Here is a 24917-nt window from a genome sequence, read left to right as displayed (position 1 = left end):
GTCAGCGAAGGGAACCGCGTGGGGCAGAGACCTGTGGAGACCCTGGGCAGGGGTCCCGGAGGACTCTGGGACCGTTTGTTCCTGAGATTTGTGTGTGTGAATGAGAGTGTGTGAGCACCTGGAGGGTGAACCCACGGGTGAGATACAGGTAGTGAGGGCGGAGGGGGTGTGGGGAGGCTGGAGGGGCGTGTGCAAAGTGGGGGAGGGGTTCAGGTCTGTAAGAGGGATGGGAGGTGTATTGGAGGGGGGCTGGCTGCTGGTGGCTGTGCGGGAGGGGACAAGATGGGGAGGGGCTTGGATGTCAGGGGAAGGATGGGGGGTTGGGTTGCCTTGGGGAGTGTCTGCGGGGTAGGGGTATGTCTGGATGGGGGGGATGGGCACGTCTAGGAGGGGGGAGGCTGCGCGGGAGATAGGGTGCCAGCCTCGGCCTCCGAGGGGCCCCAATACCTGATTCCTGTATGTAAACAGCTGGTTTGGGGGCGTGCGCGCCCCGCAGACGGTGGGCTCAGTAGGTGAAAACCAGGTCGGGGATGCTAGACGGGCGCCAGTCCCCTGCGATCATCTCGGTAACCTCGGGGGTGCAATAGTCGGGGAATTCGAAGTGTGATGTGCCCGAGGCAGGTCCGGGTCTCGGTCCAGGGCGCTGCAGTCCAGGCCGGCGGGGCCCGGGGGCAACCTGGACAGAAAGCCCAGCGGCTCCTCCCCCGACGCCACCGTCTCATCTTCGCCTTCCTCCACCGCTGCCGCCGCCTCCTCCTCTTCCTCTGGCTCCTCGTCCTCAGACGGTGTTGGGAGGTGGTGGTGGCGGCCGTCCCCTCGCCCGACGGCTCTTGGGCGCGTTCAGCTTGTCCTCGGGCAGCCCGCCCCGCCGGGACCATCCTCCACAGCTCCCGCCCAGGGGTCTGGACCAGGCGCACTTCCAGCAGTTCCTCGTCGTCGTCCTCGTCGTCGTCCTCGTCGTCGTCCTCCGACGCCGCCGCGCCGCTCCCCAAAGGCCCTCCCGCCGCTCGGCGGCCCCCGCAGCCCGGCAGCTGCGGCCCCGGCTTGAGCCGACTGCCGCCGCCGCCGCCGCTGCGCCTTGGCGGCGCCCCCTTGCTCTTTTTGCGCGGCCGGTACTTGTAGTCCGGGTAATCCGCCATGTGCTTGAGGCGCAGCCGCTCCGCCTCCCGCACAAACGGGATCTTCTCGGAGTCCTGCAGCAGCTGCTAGCGGCGGCCCAGGCGCTTGGAGGTCTCGGCGTTGTGCCTGTCGGGCCACTGGTCCACGATCTTCCGCCGCTCGTGCTGCGACCACACCATGAATGCGTTCATCGGCCTCTTGATGTGGCCGCTCGGGGTCTTGCACCAGCCAGGCTCGCGCGCCCCTTCCTGGGCCGGCCGGGCCCCGGGGTCGGCGGCCCGCCGTCCCTCTTGGCCCGCGCGCCCCGCTGCTGCACCATCGCGCCTGGTGAGTATAAACTCAGTCTTTATAATTTTAATAGTACAATTCTTTTAAAATCATCATAATCATTATCATTATAGTCATTATCATCATTTATTTTACTGTTGGGCATTGAAGCCAGAGCTCATACATTCTATGTAATACATTACATTACCACTTAGCTCTTTCCTCTGTCCTACCAGTAGATTCTCTCCGAGGAAATGCCACAAAATTCATATTTTTGTTTGTTTGTTTGTTGTTGTTTGGAAAGACAATGTTGGGCTCATTCTGAAAGCATGAGTGACTTAATAGCCTATTTAAATATTTTATCATGCCAACTATTACTACATAACAACTTTCTGCTACCTTTTCTGCTCCCTAGTGCTTCTTTCTACATTTCCCCATGACAATGTGGTATGGATAAGAGTGTATAAACTCTGAAAGGTGTCATCTTTCAACAGTTTTATTCCTAGGGGAGGTAAAGTTCTGTTTGTAATACACATAAGATAGAAAAAGTAGCTGGAAGTAAGAGATCAGCATATTTGCTGTCTCCTACACTGGAATGTCTTTGTAAAACTGTTTACTGCATTCCTCTAATTTCTATAGATGTTTTCATATACTTGTTGACCATTTTTATTTCTTCTGTGAAGTTCCTGTTCAATTTATTTGCCCATTTGTTAATTGAGTGGTGGTGGGTGGTGGTGGTATTAGTTTTAATTTATATTTTTTAGTTCTTTATCTATCCTGGAAGTTAATGCTTTTTCTGAGGGGCAGGGGGAAGGGTATATTTCCTATTCTGTTGGTTCTCTTTTCACATCCTTGGTTTTTTTCTTTGCAATGAAGAAGCTTCTTAGTTTGATGCCATACCTTTTATTGATAATTGATTTTACTTCTTGCTGAGGGGCCTGCCTTTCCAACATCAACTGATGGGAGCTTGAGGGCACAGAGAAACCCCCTCCAGAAACAGTTTCAGAGAATGGTGTCTGGCTGTATTGTGCAGCAAAAAAATAGCTTTTATAGTGGGTATGTGCCAATTTACATATAACAGTCATGATAGGCCAGAGATGATACACAACATATCATATTATGGGAGTCCTGAAACCAAGAGTCTAGGAGCTGCCATGTAAGCTAACCTTGTACTAACAGGGAAATAACTTCTTGTCAAAGGAACAGGGAAATGGTGCTTGCCAGTGTTCTGACAACACTCTGTCTCAAAACATAGAGCTGTAGTTAGCATTTCCCTGCTGCACAATCATTAGCAAGATAAGCATTCCTCCACATAGATCCAAGGTCAGGCCCACCAACAACTCCTTGTGCTTTAGGGATCTTATTAAGAAATCAGATTCTAAGCAGATATGGTGGAGTTTGGGGCCTACATTTTCTTCTAGCAGGTGCAGGGATTCTGGTCTAATACTTAGGTCATTGATCCACTTTGAGTTGAGTTTTGTGCATGGTGAGAGAATGAGAGTTTAATTTAATTCTGCTACGTAAGGATTACCAATTTTCTGAGCACCATTTGTTGAAGAAGCTATCTTTTCTCCAATGTATAGTATTGGTGCCTTTGTGTATAGTATGAGGTAACTGTATTTATATGGATTTGTTTCTATATCATCTGTTCCATTGGTGGTCTTACTTATTTTGTTGCCAATACCATACTGATTTTCTTTTTATAGCTCTGTAGTGTAATTTGAGGTCTGATATTGTGATGCCTCCTGCTTCATTTTTCTTGCTAGGGGTTGTTTTGGATATTCTGTGTCTTTTGTTTATCCAAGTGAATTTCATGATTGCTAATTCTGTTTGTGTGAAGAAAATCTTTGGACTATTGAAGGGAATTGCATTAATCTTTTTACACTTTCAGTATGATGGCCATTTTGACAATTAATTCTGGATATCCAAGAACAGAGAAGTCTTTCCATCTCCTATGGTCTTCCACAATTTATTTCTTTAGTATTCTGTAATTTTCAATGTAGAGATCTTTTACCTCTTTTGTTAGGTTGATTCACAAGTTTTTTTAATGAGATAGTTTTCCTAATTTATTTTTTAGCTTATTCATTATTGGAGTATAGAAACACAATTTATTTATGAGTATTATTTTTGTATCCTTCAATTTGGTGAATTAATTTGAGTTCTAGGAGTTTTCTGATGGACTTCTTTTGGGGTCTTCTAAATATATAATTATGTCCTCTTCAAGTGGACCTAGTTTTAGCCCTTTTTTCCCCTATTCACATCCCTTTAATTACCTTTCTTTGCCAAATTGCTCTGGCTAGAGATTAACAGACTTGATTTGTTCAGCTCTCTATTCATTCAGTAGTGAATTTTATCTTCTGGGATTTTATTACACTATGATTTGATAGATTGCAGGGTATTATCTCTACATTTTGTACTTGCTACAAGTTGGTTTGTGTACTAATAGAAGTAGTGAAAGTGGGCTCCCCTTTCTCATTCCAGTTTTTAGAAAGAATGCTGTAGTAGTACTCCTTTAGTATTAGGTTGGCCTTGGGTTTGTCATATATAGCTTTTACAGTGTTGGTATGATTCTTTCATTTCTGTTATTTCTGGTGTTTAAAGCATGAATGGATGTAGTATTTTTTCAAAAAGAGATGCTGCAATTATTTGGATAATTATGTGTTCTTATCTCTGTGTCTATTTGTGTGATGAATTAAATTTACTGATTTCCATTTGTTGAATCAATGTTGCATTCCTGGGATGAAACCCACTTGGTCATGGTGCACTATTTTTTTTTCTTTTTTTTTATTGGTTGTTCACAACATTACAAAGCTCTTGACATATCATATTTCATACATTAGATTGAAGTGGGTTATGAACCCCCAATTTTACCCCAAATGCAGACTGAAGAATCACGTCGGTTACACATCCACAATTTTACATAATGCCCTATTAGTAATTGTTGTATTCTGCTACCTTTCCTATCCCCTACTGCACCATCTTTTTAATATATTTTTGTATGAGATTTAGCAGTATTTTATTGAAGATTTTTGCATCTATGTTCATCAAGGATATTAATCTGAATTTTTCTTTTTTTGATGTTTCTTTGTCTAGATTTGTATCAGTGTGAGATAAGCTTCATTGAATGAGTTTGAAGAGTTCCCTCTTTTTCAATTTCATGAAATAATTTGAGGAGGATTGGTATCAGTTTTTCTTTAGAGGTTTGGTAGAAATTGGCTGAGCATCTATCTGGTCCTGAGCTTTTCTTTGTTGGTAGGCTCTTAGTGACTTCTTTATTCTCATTATTTGTAATTGATCTGTTTAAATTTTCTAGATCCTTCTGGTTTGATTTGGGTAGCTCATATCTCCAGAAATTACTGATGTCTTTAAGATTTTCTAGCTTATTGGGGTATATATATATTTTAAATAGCTTCTATATATGCTCTGTTTCAGTCGTGTCTGTGGTGATATTTGCACTGATATTTTGGTACTTTGCATTTTTTTCTCTTAGTTACCTTGGCTAAAGTTTGTCAGTTTTGTTTATTTTTTTAAAAAAAACACAACATTTTGATTCATTTTTTTTCAATTTTTACATGTTTATTTTATCAATTTCATTTTTAAATTTTATTCTTTCCTGTCTTTTGCTGATTTCAGTGTTTTTCTCTAGGGCCTTGAGAGGTAATGTTATTTACTCAATAACTTTCTATTCTTTTAATTTATGGGCTCAATGATATAAACATTTATCTTAAAACTGCCTTGGCAGTGTCCCAAAGATTTTTATATATTATATCACAATTCTCATTTTCGTTCATATTTTCTTTATTTTAACCTTGATTTGTTCATCTATCCATTCATCATTCAGTAGTGAATTTAGTCTACTAGTGTTAGCTTTTTTAATCTTGTTGATTTCTAGTTTTATTCCATTATGATCTGATAGAGTGCAAGATATCTCTATTTTTAGTATTTGCAAAATGTTGCTTTATGTACTAAAATATGTTCTATTTTTGGAAAATGTTCCCTGTGTAGCTAAGAAGAAAATGTATTCAGTCATTGATGAGTAAACTGTTCTATATATTTCTGTTAGATCTAAATTATTAATTGTAACTTTAGTTCTGTACCTTCTATGTTTAATTTTTGTTTGTTTGATCTGTCTAGTGATGAGAGAGGCATGTTAAAGTTCCCAAAATTATTGTGTTGTGATCTGTTTGATTCTCAATATTGAGAAGAATTTACATAGATGTTTCATAGTTTGGAGCATATATATTCTGTTGTTATTTCTTTCTTTTATATTACTCCCTTAAGCAATATGAAATGGCCTTTTTTATCTGTTCTAAGTAACTTATGCTTAAAATCCATTATTTTAAGAATAGAAACACCTGCTTGTTTATGAGATCCATGTGATTGATGTGGTTTTCTTTCCCTTTCACAGTGTATATCTTTGGATATCTTGTGAATATCTTTGCCTATGAGGTTAGTCTCTTAGAGACAGCATAGTGTTGGGTTTTGTTTTTTAATTCAATCTGCCAGCGTATACCTTTTGATGAGTTGAGTCCATTAACATTCAGTGTTATTATTGAGATATGATTTGTATTTCCTTTTATTTTGATTTATTTCTAATTATCAAGTTGAATTAGATTCTACTTTGATTAACTATTATTTTAGTTGTAGTTTTACTCTGTTTTTATTTGAATATTTTATATTTTCTTCATGAAATATTTTATCGAGTATGTTTTATAATGCCAGATTTCTAGTTGTGATTTTTTAAAAAATTTTTATGGATGCTTTTAACTCATATTTAAATCTGACATAATTTGGTATTCTTGGTGTGGTATCCATTTTCTTCCAGAGCTTGGTATATAATATTCAAACACCACCTAGCTTTTACTATCTGGGTTGATAAGTCAGCTGAGATCTGGATTGGTTTTCCTTGCCTTTCAATGTGACCAATCATTTTTCTCTAGCAGGTTTTAAAATTCTATATTTACTCTGTTTGTTAGACATTTTCATAATAATGTGGCTAGAATTGGGCCTGTTGCAATTTTATATATTTTGAGTTCTATATACCTCCTGTGTTTGCTTTTCTATTTCATTCTTAAGATTTTGGAAATTTTCTCTTATTTCATTGAATAAATTGTTCATTTTTTTGGTTTGAAACTCAATGCCTTCATCTACCCCAATTAATCTTAAATTTAGCCTTTTCATATTATCGCATATTTTTTGAAAATTTTGTTCATGGTCTGGTAACATCTTTTCTCCATGATGAACTTTATTTTCAAGATTATGTACTACTACTTTATTACCTGAACATCTGTCCTTCAAGTCACCTCTTTTATTGGTGATGCTTTGTATTGAATTTTTAATTTGGTTTATTGATTTATGCATTTGGAGAATTTCTGATTGATTTTTTTAGAACTTCTATTTCCTTATTGAGGTGATTTTTCACTTCTTGTGTCTTCTCTGATTTTACTCCTTACATTATCTTTTATCTCATAGGTCAGTTGAAGTATAAACTTTCAAAATTCCTTCTCTGATGTTCTCTTCACTGTGGTTTTTGTGGAATATGCTGTTGAGTCATTCTGGTTTGTTTGGAATGATTTGTTCCCTTGCTTGTTCATATTGTTTGTGTGTCCACTCATTTATCTAAATGAATCTGCCTCCACAGAACTTCTAGTCCGTGCATTTCTAGTGATCTTGAAGATATCCTGTGGCTCACATATTTGGGGGAGGGGGAGTCAAATAATTGCAACCAACTGTATGTACAATATATAAAACTAAATTGAGTACTTAATTTTTGTTTTCACACAAAGTTGTTACAATAAACAGAACTGTATTGATTTCTGTCAGCAAAGACAGTAAGTAACCATGAATTATATCTTTCATAAAATCAAAGAATAGATGTTTCTTATGGCTTCAACTGTATTAATTGTTGTTTCAGCATTAGTGGTGGTGTCTGTGGAGTTTTATAAACAAATTAGTGTTAGGAGAAATTAAAAATAGACTTCCTTATGAGGAAAGGTGCAGTGAGGATAGAAAACGATTTGTAGTTTCCAGGTGTGAATAGGGCAGATGCATAGTTGATATAGGATGTGTTGTTTATGAGGAAGAAGGAGAAAAAAGAAGTAAAAATATAGAGTAAAGAGAGAACAATGGAATTTGACTGTTTATAAGAGAAAAAAGAGAAATAGAAACAAAGGGAAATAAAAGTTTTGAAACAGAATATAAAGTCAATCCAAAATATGCTAATTGACCAGAGGGTCAAGCCTAACCTCAAAAAACAGAATAAGGAAAAATAATCATGTTTAAGAATGCTACAAATGAGAAATCAGAAAAAAATATGTACATGTACAACTGTATAAATGTCTACCATGTATTCATCAATACACGATGGAAAACTAAAAAGGAAAAAAAACCCATAAGATTGTCACTGAGAGTATGTGCTTGCTGTCTTGGGTGTCTTTCCATCTCTCAGTTTTCATTCTCCATGGGATGGTATGAAGAGCTGTGAGAGGTGCTGTCAGCTCTACCCCAAGGGTATAGGTTATGCTGGGTTCTACAAGATGTTCTCATGGGAGGCAATGAGGTCTAGTCTTTGCCCCAGGTGTTTCATTGCATGAAGAGTTACTGGGCATAAATAAATCAATTCACCCCTAGGACTATACCCCACTCTTCTCCCCAAAGCTACACTCATGTCACAGAAAAGCCAGTTCTTCACCAGTTCTGTTTTTCAGAGATACTATTCTTTCTGACCTCCTGAGGTCTGCTCCCAAGCACCAAGCTCCATCACTCCTGCTCGTTCAGATTTTGAAGCCACTGCCACTGGTCTTAGGCATTGGTCTATCAAGAGAAGAGAGTAGGAAGGCTTTCTTTGGCCTATCTGACTTGCATTACCCCCAGGAAAACTTCTTTCCATACCAGATATTCTCCTGATTTGCTAGGCTCAGTTTAGATCTTGTGACTGGTGTCTGCCAGATTTATGTATTGGACTGAGCCCCAACTCATGGTTCTAAGTTCCCAGTCTGAGTTGGTGCCACAGCAATGCAGATGTTCAAACATGTCTCCAACTTCAGCTCCCCAAACATAGCAGGTAGACCAGGGGTGACTTTTATGTCACAGTTTATTGATTAGAATAGCTTCTGAGTCTGCCCAGGTTAGGCTTGACCCTCTGGTCCAAGGTTCTGCATTCCAAGACTGTCTGTAGCACTTTTCTTCTTCTTCTTCTTCTTCTTCTTCTTCTTCTTCTTCTTCTTCTTCTTATTATTATTATTATTATTATTATTATTATTATCTTTTTTAGTTTTAGGTGGACACAGTGTTTTTATTTTATTTTTATGTGGTGCTGAGGATTGAACCCAGTGCTTCATGCATGCTAGGCAAACACTCTACCACTGAACCACAACCCTAGCCCCTTGTCTGCAGCATTTTTCAGACTTTCCTGTCCTCATGTACTGATTTCCCCAACTCCCATAGAACCTAAGCTCTATTTCTGTTTTTCATCTTTGTCTAATGCACCCTAAATTCCCCAGTTTTCAAGGCTCTCTGGCCAATATTGAGTACCAGTGGCATGCTTTTATCACCCACCTCACAGAGAAGCAGTTTTCTCACTCTCTGAGTCCCATGTGGTGGAGCTGTGAGAAAAGCCACTTCCTGCTAATCAACCATCATGTCTCCCCTTGTTTGATACTGATATCTTTATGCTATTTTATGTGACAATGATAAGGTTTTCTTTCCTCTTGAAGCTTTTAGTAAGGATTATGGTTATGGTAATTATTTACTTTTAATTATCAAATTTTTGCAATTTTCTTGTATCTTCCTTGCATTTGATAAGTACATAGTAGGAGACATAAGAGTTGTTAATCATTGCTTGCCTGTCAGAAATATAATTAATGTTAATTTTAAAACTTCTCTAAGTATGGGCCTAAAGGAATATTTTATAATAAAACATGAGTCATCAACGTTTAATATTTTACATTTCTGTTTTTGATTAAATGTATATTTTACTGTTTTCTTTAATAGTAAAAGAAAGTTCTAAAGATGACCCATTAAGAAGGTATGAATTTATAGATTTTAAATGAAAAATATCTACTAACTAAGTGGAGAGTGAAGATATAAGGATTTGTTGAGTACTCTAGTCTGGGACAGACACCACATTCAGTTAACACTTTTTTCCTAAAGTTTTCTTACAAACACTTTGAAAGTGTCTGTGCTATTATAACCTGTTAATTACTAATAAAGCAGCAGTCATTCATAGAGATGACTATTTGTCCCATATTTGCCTATTTAATAAGTGTTGGGCCTGTGGTTAGACTGTAGCCTTACCTGGCTGACAACTCCATTGTGTTGTCACAATGTACAGATTGATACCAAGATGTATCATCCATTCTATATCATCAGTTTAGAAAGTTAAAGGCAATTATGTGTTAATTCTGATTTATATTTTACCTGAGAAGCTGGGTTATAGTCAAAGATTTTGTCCTGACTTTGACAGTTTACTGGTAACCAGTTTTTTTTGGTTTGTTTGTTTTTTTTAATACACCAAATCTTTTATGTAAAATCTCACAGATCTATGGCCACATGGTTTTCTAATAAACAAGATCAGACAAGTGCTATAGAAAAATTATTTTTCTGGAAGTGAAGAATAACATTGTTTAGACAATGTTGTATTAATTATATTAATCCTTAGAGGACATTTTGATTTCTCTACTTCCTGATTTTCCAATAAGTTTCCTTTAATTACTATCCCATCCATTTTATGAAGACTTTTACTTTGATACTTTTTTTCTATTACTATAATCTCTGATTTAATTTTTATTTGTATTTTCTGTTTTTTCCTCTTTGTGTTTTTATTTTGTCAATTGAATATTATTTCTTTTTCTGCTGACAGATTCAAAAGTTCAGAGAATTTCAGAATTTTAAAGAATTTTAGCAACCATCTAGTCTTTCAGCATGTATTTGACATGCTGGCCAAATGATAATTTTGAGAATGAACCTGAAACTTAAAAATATTAAAGGGGCTTTTCTGGGTACAAATGATGACAGCAATGATATTTGAACTCCAGTTCCTTAGTTCTAAGCTCAGTACATTTACTGGTTATTATTTTTTCTTTAGAGAGAGAGAGAGAGAGAGAGAGAGAGAGAGAGAGAGAGAATTTTTTTAGTACTTATTTTTCAGTTTTTGGTATACCACCACATCTTTAATTTTATTTTTATGTGGTGCTGAGGATCGAATCCAGCGCCCTGCACATGCCAGGGAGCGCCTACCACTTGAACCACATCCCCAGCCCCTGGTTATAATTTTTAAGGTGAATTTTTTTTTCATAATAGAATGAGGACTGACTATAGGACCCCAAATAAAGAGGACAAGACTAGAACTATTAAGTGACCACAGTAATAGAGGATCAAATTTAATTAATGAAGAAAGGGACTATTTTGAAGAGTAACAATACTGTGTTGCATAGGAATAAGGGTTTTAGAAAACAGTCTAAAATCTTGGGGTTTATGATCTGTTTGATGCACACAAAACAGGAATTAATATTAAAAGCTCTCTATAAAGGCATTTTAATACAATATTTAGAGGATGTTTGATAGCTTGTATTTTTTCTGTTTGCATCCTTGTTATGCAAGAGTGAATTAGAGACTAGTGAATTTGTTAGAATACATGGATAAAATTTGTTGGAATATATGGATCTGTGGCCCAAAGTGGGTATCCATTAACCTTCACTTTCTTTCCAACTTGCTGGTGTTCTTACAATGTACATGTACTATTGGGTGCAGGAATGATTGACAGGCAAAGTCATTATAAAGCTTCAGTTGAGTAGTTGGTAAGGTATTTAGACAGGCCATTGAGACTCCATTTAGTTTTCCCTTGTGTCAGGAATCTGCATATTCATGGGATATAAATTTCAAGTTTGGAGACTGCCACTGAGTTCTGCAGATGAGGTACTGGGAAATGGATTCCCAGAGGAAGGAAGACACTTACATAATGGTTAGGGAAACAGAGGTATGAACACCAAGACTCTGCTTTTATGGCAGTCTTTCCCCTTGAGCATCTGAGTGCCTGTAAAGGTTTTAAAGTGCTTGCTAGTTTATTTGGACCTGAATAAAGTTGGACCTATATAGGAAAAATTAATTTTATAATTTATTTCAATTTTTCTGACAAAAGTATTCTAAATAACATATATATTCACTTTTTAGCTTTCAATTTTTTAAAGTTTCAGAGAACTCTGTGCACTGTTTGTGGGTAAAGGGAATAAATTCGGTATTTCTATTGGTGATTTCTATGCTGAAGAACAAAGACTGCCATTTTCAAGCCATCTTCCTTAGTATTTGACTCATGGATATCCAAGAGAGGGAATTATGCATCTTGTTACCTTGTCTTGGGTTATCAGAGATTTGTTTCAGTTCAGGTGGAAAAAAAATGTCAGCCATTACTTGGGTTTAAGTTCAGCCTTCAAGACAGGCAGTTTGCAAGTATAAATTATCCTCAGGTTCTGCTGCTGTATTGACTATCACTCTGAATTGGAACTCAGAGTACTTTCACTGAATATTTTATAGATTCACAGCAGTAGAGGCAGAAGGAAGTGAATATGAGCTTTTTTTGTAAATGGAGGTCATATTTTAATTATTTCAATCAAGAACCACCATTTAATAAATTATACCTAAACTTTAAACAGACTTTATTTTTAAAATAAAATAACTCACCCATTGTTGTTGTACATTTTTGCTCTAAAGATCTACCCAAAAAACTCATCCAGGTGATTCCTGCTTTGAAATGATTGAGAACAACGATGAAGCTCATATTAAGGTAAAGGGATATTTTGTAAAATTCATGTTCTTGCTCTGAATTTTGTGTTTTTAAGATGTCAGTGCTGAAAATTCTGCTATATTTTTTTCTGACATTTTATATGAAAATTTGCTTAGTTTAACAAGACTTATAATACTTTAATAATTTAATGCCTAAATTAATTTTTCTAGAATCATGAAATTTCCCTGGTGCTTTTAGTTTGGAATGTATAATATACATTGCACATAGCTTTTCTTTATTCATTTGAACCCTTGGTTGATGTTTTACTATCATAACATTTTCATAGATTTTTATTCTCTATTTCTCTCCTTGGCTCTGTATTTATACTAAAATAATATTGGGAATTGTGGCAACCAAAAGTCTAGAATCTGTATCTTAATACTTGTATTAAAAAGTGTTTACATATCCATATTTTCTGAGTTTTTCCACTAAAAGTGACAGTAATTTTTTAAAAAACTACTGTAAATAACAGAAAGATTAGTAGAACAGAAGGAAGTACTAGGTCCTGAATTAGAACAAATTATATTCTATACTTTTATAATTATATGCTAGTATATAACTTCTATTGTGATGTATAACTGAAAAGAACCAATACAAATTCTAAAAAAAATGAGGTAATGAACTTTTCTAAAAATTTACTCTTCATCTAATTGAAGAATAGATGGTGTGTGCAAAGTAATAATCAGTTCTGGAAGCAGAGACTCTCAATAATTGTAGTAATACTTTAGTTTCAGAATTGTTGTTTTTCCATTATAATTTCTTAAAATATCTAAATTCTATGACACATTCTGAAATTTCAAATTTTAGTTTCTATATTTACTTAAATATTCATTGTAAAACACTACTATTTTTATGAACTATTCCAGGTTAGAAATAAAAAATCCTGGAGCAGTAAAATAAAATTTAAGTGTAAATGACATCTTTTGTTTTTGAAATGACTTTAATTTTATTTCAGTTATTAAGAGCTAAATATTATGTGAATAAGAAGTGTGTAATATTTATTTGGGGGGAAATTAATATAGAGCTATCATAGTGTGTTCCATTTAGAATGCTATTATGGTATTATTCATAACTTAACTGAGCTCATTTGGCCTGGAGAAATGCACCATTTCTAAAAGCTGGTGTTATACACAGTATTGAACATGAGTAAATGTGGAGAAAATAAATGTCTACTTGCTGAAATGTCCTAAGTATTGTAATATGTATGAGACAACTAGTAATTAAGTCTACTGAATTCAAAAATATGCTTTAAGTTTGTATTCTCTTTTAATATATGGTATGTGAAAGTTTGAGTAAGTTATCTCAAATTGGTGCTATAAAGGAAGAATCCTTCTTGCTTATCTTTCATTATACAAATACACATGTGAAAATGTAAATTTGGTGTCAACATACCTTATATACTAACCGGGAGATGATAAACTGTAGTATAAAGGTGTATTAAGAATTGTAATGCAGAAAAAAAAGGACTTCTTCCACTGTCTTGTTACCTATGTCAAGCAAACCTGGTGATATGATTTGCAGCACCACCTGGTTTATTAAAAAATATTTTATTGTTTTATATCTTATTGTTTTGTTAACTCAATTATATGAAGTTACTGGAATAAAAAGAAGATATGCCCCTTTCTAAAACAAATGACTTACTCTAATACTATTTTCCTTGAAGAAAACATCTCTTCATTGTCTATTCATTGTGCCATCTCTGTCACTGTGGTTTGGTCATTGAGTTAATGTTTTTGTTTAACAACACTGTGTGGTTTTTATTCATTGATATCACCCCCACATGATTTTTTTTTGTCATTCCTCTTTTTCTTGGAAGGAGAAAAATTTGTATAATCATTTATCTTGAGCTATTTGACACATAGGATGGACAAAACTTATACTGTTTATGTATCCAATCAGTCTTCTTTAATAGATACTCTTAAAGCTCATATCTTACAGCTTTCCCCACAAGAGGTAATCCATGCCAATATAAGTCATAAAAACACATTAAAATATCACATATAATTTCTCATATTGTTAGTCTTTTTCAAAAGTACTCTAAGTAAAGATGGCTACAATTTTTATCCTACATCATTCAGCTTAAGAAAATAGTATAATGGATTTCAGTATTTGTGTAAAAATCAATTGAAGATAAGAGGAGTTACATTTTGGAAATCTCTATGTCATGGCTCATAATCCTTTCCCCATTAGAAGGTATAGCTTAGTGAGAAAATTATAGTTTGAGTATGCATCAAAATGCTTATTCTATTGTATCTACAGTCATGGAGAACATTAATTAATTTTTTAACTTTGGTTCTTATTATATCTTAATCTTTTTTCCCTAGAACATCCCAGAAGAAGGAGGAGAATTAACTGAAGCTTCCAGACAATCCATGAAGGATGGTAAGCTATTTGAAGACTGCCTGATGTTGTGCAGCTTATTGACTTGAAGTTACAGAATTTTTGTATATCATTTATTTTGTTTTTATTGTTAGAAGTAAAATATGACACAGGGAACCAAAAGAGTGGAAACTTACCTGACAACAGTAACCCTGCCAGTCAAAAGAAGGATGTAGTTGAAACACTTGTGCAGGCAATCAGAATAAAGAATGATTGTCCTTTCTTTTCATCACCTGATTCAAAGGTAATTTTTTTTAAATCTCTTTCATTCTTTCTTTCTGTTTTTTTGCATATCATCTTCCATGATGAAAAAAAAAATGCTAGAAAGAAATAAGGCTACAAAATTACAATAGAAAACAAGGATAGCAACAGGTGAATTAACATTGACAGAATGTGGCAGGAATAAACAATTCTTTGGTGTGCCCTTATGGAAAGAAAGAAATAGAAAAGAAGCCAAAAGAACAGCTTTATAAATATGAAGCTGAGAAAAGGGGATGCATATGAAGAGCAAGATAAGTATCCAGATTGAATAAGAGAGTCAAGATGGCTGATACTTAAAATAAGAAATATTGAAATTAATAAGAGTAGCAATTCAATATTAGTCCAAACATAGGAATATTAGGGGAAGTACATGCTGGATATTTGAACAATGTGTCATATTTGTCTATTTTTTACTCTTGACATTCTTGAATGACTAGGAGGCAGGGTGTGGGATTACCATCACAATAATTTTGTGATTATAATGAATAGAAAAATAAACAAATGAATGAGGCATATTTTAGACACTTAAAAATCAATAGTTTCTTTACTTCTGTTCTTATTAAACCTTCAAGTAATTTATATTTAGTATCAATTAATATAAACTTAATTTATTGATGGTTAGTGCTTGTTGAATTATATCAGAATGAACTCTACTGTCACATATAACTAAAAAGAAATCAATAATATATATATATAACTGCTATTCAAAGAATATATAAATCTAAACAGAACAAGTAATAGTGGTAATGAACATGATAAATGAAAAATAAATAAAGTTCTGAAAATTTTAAAAAGATGGTTAATTTAAAAAAAAATTGTACACAGTAATTACACAAAATTTTTATGGTGGCATGTTTGTACATACATATAGATCAATTATACTCCCCCAATGCTAACTTTAACATTTCTTCCTCCATACTCCCAATTTTATGTATGCTAATGGATAAAATTTATTATTCATCTATTTTCATGTTGAACATTTCTACCTCTAGTTTTCTATATGAGAGCAATATATAATACTTGTTTTCTGAGTCTGGTTTATATTACTTAACATTATGCTTCCCTATGTCATTCATTTTCCTAAAATGGATTTAGTTTTGTTGTTTTCTATGTGTAAAAATCTTCCTTGTGTATATATAATACATTTTCTTTATCCATTTTTTTTTTGTTAACAAACATCTAGCCTGATTCTTTAACTTGCCTATTTTGAATGGTGTCATGGTAAAGATGGGCATATGTATATCTCTAAAGTAAGCTGACTTTAATATTTTCCTGTAAGTACTGAGTAGTATAGTTGTATCATAAAGTAGTTTTATGTTCAGTTTTTTGAGTAGCCTTCATACGGATTTCCATAGGGCCATAGTAATTTATATTTCTACCAATAGCGTATAAGAGATTTTCTCCTCAATTTTTCCCACTATTATTTGTTTTCTTGATGATTACTTTTTTGAATGGTGGAAAATGGAGGCTTGATGTTGTTTTGATTTACATTTCCCTGATTGCTAAAGATGTTATGCATTTTTTAACCAAAGTGTTGGCCATTTATATCTCTTATTTTGAGAACCAGCTGTGAATTTGCTCATTGATTGAGAAGATTTTTGTGTTTCTGGTGTTAAGATGTTTGTGTTAATATTTTCAGGATATTAACCTTCTGTCAGAAGAGTAGCTGGCAAAGCTTTTCTCCAATTCTGGAGGCTACCTCTTCATACTGTTAATATGTTTCACTTACTATGCAGGAATTTTTCAGTTTGAAGCACTCCCTCTTATCCATTGTTGCTATTATTTTCTGAGCTGTAGGAATCTCTATTCAGGAAGTCATTGCCTACATACTGAAGTGTTTTCAATATATTTTCTTCTGGCAGTTGTAAACCTTCTAGTCTGGTACATATGTTTTTAGTCCTTTTTGAATAAACTCTTGTACAGTGTTAGAAAATAGTCATCTAGTTTTCTTTTACGTATGGATATCTAGTTTTCCCAACACTATTTCTAAAATGTCTTTTGTCTTTTCTCCAAAATATATTTTTGGCAACTTTGCCTAGAATCACATGAATGTACTTCTGTGGGTTTGGCTCTCTCACTTCTCTTCTATTCCATTGGTCTATGGGTCTTCCTTCTCACCAAGACCATGGTTTTTATTACTGTGGCTCTGTTTTATATTTTGAAATTGGGCATTGTGGTGTACCCATCATTGCTCTTATGATCAGCATCACTTTGTTTAAGTCATTTGTTTTGTTTTTCTTCCATATAAATTTAGGAGTAGTTTTATTTGTTTTGTATTTACCCCCCATTTCTGTGAACAATATCATTTGAATTTGAATGGGAATGCATGGAATCTATAATTCAATTATGGTATATGGCCATTTTCACAATATTAATTCTGCCTTTCCATGAACATAGGAGATCTTTCTACTTTCTGTTGTCTTCTTTAGTTTCTTTTTCAGTAATTTGTAATTTTTCTTGAAGAGGTCATTCACTTCCTTAACTAGGGTTATTCCTATCTATTTTTAAAGCTATTTGAATGACCTATTACCCTTGCTTTATTCTCTCCAGGTTTGCTATTGGTATATAAACAATTTATTGCTATATATATTTACTTTGTATCATTTTACTCTGATGAACTTATTCATTGGAAGTAGAATTCTTATGATATAACATTTGTGGTCTTCTAAGAATAGGACTATATAATTTGCATATAGAAATAATTTAACAATTTTAAGTTTTCTATTTGAATCCCTTTTATTTCTTTCTCTTGTCTAAAATTTTAAGTACTATGATTAGTGAGGTTGGTGGCAATGAACATCCTTGTATTTTTCTGATTTCAGAGAAAATGTTCCTCTTCATTATACTATTGGCTTTGGGTTTGATACACTTGATATTTATTATCTTGTTATAAACTTCTCTTATTTCTAGTTCCTCAGAGCTTTATTATAAAGGGCCATTGAATTTGTCAAAGGCTTTTCCTGCAGCTGATGAAATGATCATTTGGTTTTGCCCTTGATTCTATATGTGGTGTATTAGTTTCATTGATTTGCATTTATTGAATAATCCTGGAGCAAAATCAGCTTGTATTTTTTTTTTTTGTATATGACACTAGAGACTCAAACCAGGAGCACAGTATCACTGAGACACACCCCCAGCCCCTTTTATTGTTCACTTTGATAAGGTCTCACTAATTTGCCCAGGCTGGCTTTGAAATTACAGTGGGCCTGAAATAACATCCTACCTTTCTGAGAATATAGACATATACCACCATGCCTGACATTGTATGTTATTTTGTAATGTGCTGCTGAATGTGGTTTGCAAAGATTTTTATGAGAATTTTTATATTATGTTCCTCAAGGATATTGGTCTTAGTTTTTTTCCTTGTTCTGTCCATATTCACTTTTCCAATCAGGGTAATACTTTACAGAATTGCTTTGAAAGCATCTTTCCTTTGCTCTTACATGTAATGGGAGGGATTAATATCAGTTCTTCATTAAATATCTGATAAAATTTAGCAATGCATTCACCTCTGGCCTTGGAGGCTTCTATTATTGCTTCAAATTAATTGCTTGGTATTGAGCTATTTGTTTTTCTCTATCCTTTTGATTCAAATTTTTTAGGACATATTTCATCAATATCTTCTAGATTTTTTCATGTATTGCAATTTGAGTCTTTAATATAATCTAGATTTTCCTATGCATTGAAATACTAGTTTTCCACTCTCTAGAGATCCTCTGGATTTCAGTGGTATCTGTTGTTATATTTCTGTTTTTGTTTCTAGATTTATTCATTTGTATCTTCCTTCTCTCTTTTTTTTATTTTTTATTTACCTTTGCTAAGGGTTTATCAATCTTATTTACCTTTTCAACAACCAACTGTTTGTTTCATTAGTACTATGTTGGATTTTTTTAAATTTAACTTTCTACTTTATAAATTTGGCTGTGACATTTATTAATTCTTTTTTCATATTGGTTTTAGAATTAATTTACTGATGTTTTTCTTAGACCTTGTGATGCATCATGAGGTTTTAAATTTGAAATATCTCAGATTTCTAAATGGAGGTAGCCATTGCTATAAACTTCCCTCATACAACTGCTTTTGGTACATTAGGGGAGAGACATGGGGAGGGAAAGAAAAAGTACTGCGTAGTAAGATTTATCAAAATATATTATGTGCATTTCTGTATTTGTTATACTGAATCCCATTATTTTGTATACATATACACACACAATGTCTCAATAAAAGAAAAGAAAAAAACCAAAGAACAAAAAAAAAGAACTGTTTTTACTGTATCCCATGTTGTGTTTTGATTCTCACATGGGTCTGATGTTTATTTAAAACTTCCCCACCCCACCCCCGATTTCATCAGTGACCCTTTGATTATGCAATTGTATTATTCATTCTTCAAGTGTTCATGCAGTTTCTATAGTTTTACTCACTGTTTACTTCTTTTTCTTAATTAGATCATTATTTCATATATAATATTGGGTTTAATTTTGAAATAATCATACAAGATTGGTATACACTTTTCCAGTTTGATCCCCAGTACTCTCGCTTCTTGCCTACCTTTGTTATCTTTCTTCTCTACTGATTTTTTGTATTTATTTGTAGTTGTTTTAATTAGTGCATCATTAATATACATAAAGGCACTTTGAGTTATCCAGGTACATTACCATTTATCAATGACTTGGTGCTTCTCTCTTGAATTTGTAAAAACCATTCTTAGCTCTGAATTTTGGAATTTTAACCAAAATATAATGTGGACAGTTTCTTTTTCGGCCAAATCTATTTGGCCTTCTAAATGCTTTCTGTGCCTGATGTACATATTATTTTCACAAATAAGGGTATGTTTCTGGTGCTAGTTCACTGAATAATTTTTCTATGCCTTCGGTTTGTATATACAGTCCTTCCTTCAAGACCTTAGTCTCAGTTGGTCTTTTAAAGTTGTCGTAAAATGCTTGTATATTCTTTTTAAAGTCTTTCCTTTTTATTACTGTATTAAAGTTCTACATCATCCAACTTGTCTTCAAGACTTAACATTCTTCCATCTATCTGATGTAGTATATTGGCAGTACTTCTAATTTGGAATTTTATTTGAAATAACAAATGTATTATTTCCAAATGTTCTCCTTTTTTAAAAAATACTTTATTGGCTATTCAAAACATTACAAAGCTCTTGACATATCATATTTCATACATTAGATTCAAGTGGGTTATGAACTCCCATTTTTACCCCAAATACAGATTGCAGAATCACATTAGTTACACATCCAATTTTTACATAATGCCATATTAGTAACTATTGTATTCTGCTACCTTTCCTATCCTCTACTATCCCCCCTCCCCTCCCCTCCCATCTTCTCTCTCTACCCCATCTACTGTAATTCATTTCTCTCCATGTTTTTTTCCCATTCCCCTCACAACCTCTTATATGTAATTTTGTATAACAGTGAGGGTCTCCTTCCATTTCCATGCAATTTCCCTTTTCTCTCCCTTTCCCTACTACATCATGCCTCTGTTTAATGTTAATCTTTTCCTCCTGCTCTTCCTCCCTGCTCTGTTCTTAGTTGCTCTAATTATATCAAAGAAGACATTTGGCATTTGTTTCTTAGGGATTGGCTAGCTTCACTTAGCATAATCTGCTCTAATACCATCCATTTCCCTGCAAATTCCATGATTTTGTCATTTTTAGTGCAGAGTAATACTCCATTGTGTATAAATGCCATATTTTTTTTTATCCATTAATCTATTGAAGGGCATCGGGGTTGGTTCCACAGTCTAGCTATTGTGAATTGTGCTGCTATGAACATCGATGTGGCAGTATCCCTGTAGCATGCTCTTTTAAGGTCTTCAGGGAATAGTCCAAGAAGGGCAATAGCTGGGTCAAATGGTGGTTCCATTCCCAGCTTTCCCAGGAATCTCCATACTGCTTTCCATATTGGCCGCACCAATTTGCAGTCCCACCAGCAATGTACAAGAGTACCGTTTTCCCCACATCCTCGCCAGCACTTGTTGTTTGACTTCATAATGGCTGCCAATCTTACTGGAATGAGATGGTATCTTAGGGTGGTTTTGATTTGCATTTCTCTGACTGCTAGAGATGGTGAGCATTTTTTCATGTACTTGTTGATTGATTGTATGTCCTCCTCTGAGAAGTGTCTGTTCAGGTCTTTGGCCCATTTGTTTATTGGGTTATTTGTTTTCTTATTGTTTAATTTTTTGAGTTCTTTGTATACTTTGGATATTAGGGCTCTATCTGAAGTGTGAGGAGTAAAAATTTGTTCCCATGATGTAGGCTCCCTGTTTACCTCTCTTATTGTTTCTCTTGCTGAGAAAAAACTTTTTAGTTTAAGTAAGTCCCATTTGTTGATTCTTGTTATTAACTCTTGTGCTATGGGTGTCCTATTAAGGAATTTGGAGCCCAAACCCACAATATGTAGATCGGAGCCAACTTTTTCTTCTATCAGACACAGAGTCTCTGATTTGATATCAAGCTCCTTGATTCATTTTGAGTTAACTTTTGTGCATGGCGAGAGAGGGGGATTCAGGTTCATTTTGTTGTATATGGATTTCCAGTTTTCCCAACACCATTTGTTGAACATGCTATCCTTCCTCCATTGCATGCTTTTATCCCCTTTAGCAAATATAATATAGTTGTAACTTTGTGGATTAGTCTGTGTGTCCTCTATTCTGTACCATTGTTCCACCCACCTGTTTTGATACCAATACCATGCTGTTTTTGATACTATTGCTCTGTAGTATAGTTTGAAATCTGGAATCGCTATGCCACCTGATTCACACTTCCTGCTTAGATTTTCTTTTGCTATTCTGTGTTTTTTATTTTTCCATATGAATTTCATGATTGCTTTATCTATGTCTACAAGAAATGCCATTGGGATTTTGATTGGCATTGCATTAAACCTATAGAGAATTTTTGGTAATATCGCCATTTTGATGATGTTAGTTCTGCCTATCCATGAACAGGGTATATTTTTCCATATTCTAAGATCTTCTATTTCTCTCTTTAGGGTTCTGTAGTTTTCATTGTATAAAACTTTCACCTCTTTTGTTAGGTTGATTCCCAAGTATTTTTTTTTTTTGAGGATATTGTGAATGGGGTGTTTTTCCTCATTTCCGTTTCAGAAGTTTTGTCGCTGATATACAGAAATGCCTTTGATTAATGCGTGTTGATTTTATATCCTGCCACTTTGCTGAATTTATTTATTAGTTCTAGTAGTTTCTTTGTAGACCCTTTTGGGTCTTGTAGGTATAGAATCATGTCTTCTGCAAATAGTGATAATATAAGTTCTTCTTTTCCTATTTTTATACCTTTAATTTCTTTCATCTGTCTAATTGCTCTGGCCAGTGTTTCGAGAACTTTATTGAATAGAAGTGGTGATAGAGGGCATCCCTGTCTTGTTCCATGTTTTAGAGGGAATGCCTTCAACTTTTGTCCATTCAGAATGATGCTAGCCTGAGGCTTAGCATACATAGCTTTTACAATGTCAAGGTAAGTTCCTGTTATCCCTAGTTTTTCTAATGTTTTGAACATAAAGGGACGCTGTACTTTATCGAATGCTTTCTCTGTGTCTATCGAGATGATCATATGGTTCTTATCTTTGAGTCTATTGATGTGGTGAATAACATTTATTGATTTCTGCATATTGAACCATCCTTGCATCCCAGGGATGAATCCTACTTGATCATGGTGCACAATTTTTTTGATGTGTTTTTGTATCCAATTCGCCAGAATTTTATTGAGTATTTTTGCATCTAGGTTCATTAGAGATATTGGTCTGTAGTTTTCTTTCTTTGAAGTGTATTTGTCTCATTTCAGGATCAGGGTGATGTTGGCCTCATAGAATGAATTTGGAAGAGCTCTCTCTTTTTCTATTTCCTGAAATAACTTGAAAAGTATTGGTATTAACTCTTCTTTAAAGGTTTTGTAAAACTCCGCTCTATATCCCTGCGGTCCTGGGCTTTTCTTGGTTGGTAGTCTTTTGATTGCTTCTTCTATTTCATCCATTGATATTGGTCTGTTCAAATTGTGTGTATCCTCCTGACTCAGTCTGGGTAAATCATATGACTTAAGAAATTTATCGATGTCTTCACTATCTTCTATTTTATTGGAATATAGGTTTTCAAAATAATTTCTTATTGTCTTCTGTATTTCTGTAGCATCTGTTGTGATATTGCCTTTTTCATCCATATGTTAGTAATTTGAGTTCTCTCTCTTCTTCTCTTCGTTAGCATGGCTAAGGGTCTGTCAATCTTATTTATTTTTTTTAAAGAACCAACTTTTAGGTTTGTCAATTTTTTCAGTAGTTTCTTTTGTTTCAATTTTGTTGATTTCCACTCTGATTTTAATTATTTCTTGCCTTCTGCTACCTTTGCTATTGTTTTGCTCTTCCATTTCTAGGGCTTTGAGATGAAGTGTGAGCTCATTTATTTGTTGTTTTTTTTTCTTTTTTTGAGGCATGACCTCCAGGTGATGAATTTCCCTCTTAAAACTGCTTTCATTGTGTCCCTTAGGTTCCGATATGTTGTGTCTGTATTTTCATTTATCTCTAAGAATTTTTTGATTTCCTCCTTTATGTCTTCTGTAACCCATTGATCATTCAGTAACATATTGTTCATTTTCCATATGATGTAGGATTTTGCCTTCTTTTATCATTGATTTCCAGTTTCATTCCATTATGATCAGATAAGATGCATGGTATTATCTCCACCCCTTTATATTTAGTGAGGGTTGCCCTATGGCCTAATATATGGTCTATTTTTGAGAAGGATCCATGTGCTACTGAGAAAAAAGTATATCCACTTGATGATGGTTGATATATTCTATATATGTCAGTTAAGTCTAGGCTATTGATTGTGATATTGAGTTCTATAGTTTTCGTATTCAACTTTTGTTTGGAGGATCTGTCAAATGGTGATAGAGGTGTGTTAAAGTCACCCATAATTATTGTGTTGTGGTCTATTTGATTTTTGAACTTGAGGAGAGTTTGTTTTATGGATGTCGCAGCACCATTATTTGGTGCATAAATATTGATAATTGTTATGTCTTGTTGGTGAATGGTTCCTTTTAACAGTATATAATGTCCTTCCTTATCCCTTTTGATTAACTTAGTCTTGAAGTCAATTTTATTCGATATGAGGATGGCCACCCCTGCTTGCTTACAAGGACCGTGTGTGTGGTATATTTTTTCCCAACCTTTCACCTTCAGCCTATGTATGTCTTTTCCAATCAGATGTGTCTCCTGGAGGCAGCATATTGTTGGATTTGTTTTTTTAATCCATGTTACCAGCCTATGTCGCTTTATTGGAGAGTTTAAACCATTAACGTTTAGAGTTACTATTGATATATGATTTGTACTTCCAGCCATGTTTGATTATTTATCTTTTCTTTTAATTTAGTTTGTTTCTCCATGATTAGCTTTCCCCCCGCCCTCTGTCTTTACTGAGGTACTTCCCACAGTTGGTTTTGGTTATTGTTTTTCATTTCTTCCTCGTGTAGTGTTTTGCTCAAGATGCTTTGCAGTGCTGGTTTTCTGGCTGCAAATTCTTTAAACGTTTATTTATCATGAAAGATTTTTATTTTGTTGTCATACCTGAAGCTTAATTTTGCTGGATACAAAATTCTTGGTTGGCATCCATTGTCTTTCAGTGTTTGAAATACGTTGTTCCAGGATCTTCTCACTTTCAGCGTCTGTGATAAAAATCTGTTGTTAACCTTATTGGTTTACCCCTGAATGTAATCTTCCTCCTTTCTCTTGTAGCTTTTAATATTTTCTCTTTGTTCTGTATATTGGATATCTTCATAACAATGTGTCTTGGCATTGGTCTACTGTGATTTTGTATGCTCGGTGTCCTGTATGCATTGACAGTTTGTATATCCGTTTCCTTTTTTATTTCTGGAAAGTTTTCTGTAATTATTTCATTCAGAAGGTTGCTCATTCCCTTAGTTTGAACCTCTATACCTTCCTCTATCCTGATGACTCTTAAGTTTGTTTTTTTTATGTTATCCCATATCTCTTGGATGTTTTTCTCGTGATTTTTTACCAGCCTTTCTGAGTTGGCTAGACTCTTTTCAAGATGATATATTTTGTCTTCATTATCTGACATCCTG

The 24917-nt window shown here is 34.8% G+C and overlaps 1 protein-coding gene and 1 pseudogene across 2 annotated transcripts in view; one reads left to right on the top strand and one right to left on the bottom strand.

Annotated features, from left to right (window-relative positions):
- LOC308643747 (uncharacterized protein) overlaps positions 1-24917 on the top strand; it is a 738434-nt gene that overhangs the window by 496273 nt on the left and 217244 nt on the right. The gene's annotated exons all lie outside the window — the stretch shown is intronic.
- Positions 272-1438, bottom strand: LOC308643748 (transcription factor SOX-12-like; annotated as a pseudogene). The gene has a single exon. The product of its transcript is annotated as a transcription factor SOX-12-like (transcript).

This window comes from Spermophilus citellus (genome assembly GCF_964194105.1).
Source record: "Spermophilus citellus genome assembly, chromosome: 3".
Taxonomy (NCBI): domain Eukaryota; kingdom Metazoa; phylum Chordata; class Mammalia; order Rodentia; family Sciuridae; genus Spermophilus; species Spermophilus citellus.
The sequence above is the reverse complement of the archived record's forward strand: the minus strand, read 5'-3'. Positions and strand labels throughout refer to the sequence as shown.